This window comes from Meles meles, chromosome 4 (assembly GCF_922984935.1).
Source record: "Meles meles chromosome 4, mMelMel3.1 paternal haplotype, whole genome shotgun sequence".
NCBI classification, from domain to species: domain Eukaryota; kingdom Metazoa; phylum Chordata; class Mammalia; order Carnivora; family Mustelidae; genus Meles; species Meles meles.
The window spans coordinates 153,135,501-153,138,515 of NC_060069.1; the positions used below are offsets into that span (position 1 = coordinate 153,135,501).

The 3,015-nt window shown below is 45.7% G+C and overlaps 1 pseudogene; it reads left to right on the top strand.

The window, feature by feature from the left end:
• Positions 1 to 454: 454 nt before the first annotated feature.
• LOC123939679 lies at positions 455 to 1,151 on the top strand (annotated as a pseudogene).
• Positions 1,152 to 3,015: the final 1,864 nt, after the last annotated feature.

Consider the following 3,015-nt stretch of genomic DNA (forward strand, 5'->3'; position numbering starts at 1 on the left):
GAAATACAATGCAAATGTAATTAAGGAAGAGAGCAGAACTTTTCCTTCAAAGCCTGTCACTTTATGTATGTAAAAAGTGTCCCAAAAGACTAGAAACCTTATAACTTTCCACAGAATCTGCACTGTATTTGCAATACATTTGGATATGCTAATTAAGTGTTACAACAAAAAGAATGAGATTGCTTGTCCACGTTTAAAATTAAATGGGGAAAAAATTAAAAAATAAAATTAAATGGGGGAGGGAAGCAATACAAAACTTTAAATTAAATTAAATTAAGGGGAACTTTCCTGGCTCAGCTGGTAGAGCACACGACTCTAAATCTTGGGGTTGTAAGTTCAAGTCCCACATTGGGTGTAGAGATTACTTAAAAATAAAACCTTTAAAAATGTTTTAATTTAATTAAATTAAATCAAGTGAGGTAGACCACCTTCCGCCACATCTGCCTGCAGGGAAATGTCCTAATCCAAGCATGACAAGAATGTTTCCCTCACCAGAACTCCCAAGAAAGGCTTAGAACTGAAACAGAACCTGACAGAAGCATTTGGGGAATGTGCGGACACGTCCAGGTACCTTTTCATCTTCTCGGTGGCCCGCGTGAGGAAAGACGTCTGGACTGCCTAGAAGCACAGCTGGGTGTTCTTCGGTGAACACAGCTCGATGGCAGTGGCCTCGGGTGGAAGCCCATCTGATGAGTACAAAGACAACCTGGGTTAGGTCCGCGAGAAGTGGAGGAGTGAGGCTCAGTCTCCTCTCCACCGAACGCACCAAGGAGGCAGTGAATGGGCGGTGCATCAAACGCATGGAAATGGACTTCACTGGTGCAGGAAAGCAAGCAAATTTCACCATGAGCCTGGTCCCCTGAGCTCCTGGGGCAGCACGCCTGCCCCCACCACGAAGTCACAGCAGAGACAGCCCGGGCTGCCCACTGTCCTCAAGAGAGGCCTGGTGACCCTGCTGTCTAACCAGGAGATATGCAAGGAGGGCGATGTGCTGCGCCCAGAATAGTCCCACATGCTGAAGCTTTTTGGGTGTGAGATGGCTGAATTCAAGGTAACCATCAAATACACGTGGGATGCACAGTCCAGAAGGTTCCGGCAGATAGTTGGGCGAAGACTTGCCTGACAGTGCCATGGAGGGGGCAGAAGAATGAGAGCGGGAAGACACGGCTGACAGGCACCTGGGGCCAGGACGTGTGGGGCCACCAACCCCGCTGTGGGGGAAGCTGTGTAGCTGTTTACATCGCTGTGAATACAGACAAGGGAGGGCAAGAGGGGCAGATTGTTTTTCTATAAGGAATAAAACCGAAGGGTTTTATTGCTCCCTGTGAACAGCAAAGAAGACTTTTCCTTAAAAAAAAAAAAAAAAAAAAGTCTTGGCTTTGGGGTTTTGTCTGGATTCCCAGGATTCCTCTGTTTACCTGGAGCCAGCTTCCAGCACTGGCTCCTTCATGGGGACTGGGGATGTGGGCTGGGGATGTGGAGAGCTAGGGCTTCTCCTCTTCCCCAGCCATCCATGCCTCTCTGCTGGAAACAGGGGTGTGCATTTGTCCAGGAATATGGGAACCCTGGCTGCCCTCCCTACCCCTTTTTTTTCTCTTCCTCCTCCCCTCAGCCCACCTCCTACCTTACCCCTTCCCTCCCTCCCAAACCAGGGCCAGGATTCTTACAGATGACAAGAAGATGAGATAGTTTCGCTAAGACAAGAATAAAGCCACTGCTGAAACCCAGAGCAAATATGAAAACTGTTCCACAACAAAAATAAAAATTAAAAATTAGATGAAGCAGGCTAATGTTTTACGAGGTTAAAAGAACTGCTAATGTAGAATATGTCAGCCCAAGGATGGCTATATAAGTAGAAAACTCTACATATCCCATCATCGCTAATAAAAGACCTTGACTCAACTAGCTGCAATACAATTACATGGAAAACTACCTAGATCATATTAGAAGATTCTACAAAAGGAACAGACTGTAAGATATTATCATCTAAGCTAGGAGGGAGAAGAACATCAGCTCCTTGAAGCAGGTGCTCTTAAAGTGTGTTCCCTGGACAATAGCAGTTGCCCGGAAGCTTACTAGAAATGCAAACTCTGGTCCCACCTAGACCAAGGGGATCGGGGACACTATGAGTGAGGACTGGGGTTTAATCTAACAAGCCCTCAGGTGATCTTGATGCACACCAATGTCACTGCCTGAAAAATATACCCAAGTTGTTAATTGAGTATAAAATCTGCAGATTTCTGGGTTATTGTGCTTTCGATTTTTGCAGGAGCAAAAAAAAATTACCTTATTTTGATAGAGATAAACCGATATGAAACCCCAACATCAGCAGGAGAGATTCTTTGTGACAGCTGGAGCCTACATTTCAACCAGTCTTGCAGATTTGTGTTCACTGTGGTTTAACAGTCTAAGTAAGAGACAACTCTGCCATATTCTGGGGGTCTGAATTTTTCCTGCCATAACAGGATCGAACACATTCTGAGAAGCACAGAAGTGGGAAAATTCCCACTCTTTATCAACCTCTCTATTGAACTTTTAGAGAGAAAGTTGGGTTTTTGCTGTAAGGAGATATGGGAAGGGTGTCGACCTTTGGCCCATATTATCACTGATCTCCATTGGATCTCCTCCCAAGAAGATCCTGAGATGACAACTGCGGGCTTGTAGTTTTTCTGGGAGGTGTAGGACAGCGCCAAAGCACAGGGAAGTGATACATGGAAGGGAAAACTTCCAACATGTCAGTATCAAAGTGGGAGAGTAAACCTTAATCCCATGGAAAAGCTCAAGGAAATGGTGTAGAGCACACTCCCCAGAAATATACTGGCCAGGGGCACCTGGGTGGCTCAGTCAGTTAAGTGTCTGACTCTTCCTTTTCGCTCAGGTCATGATCTCAGAGTCGTGAGATTGAGCCTGGCATTGGACTTCACTCTCAGCACCGAGTCTGCTTGAGATCTTCTCTCCCTCTCCCTCTACCTCCTCCCCCCATTTGCATACACACATGCTAAATAAATAAACAAA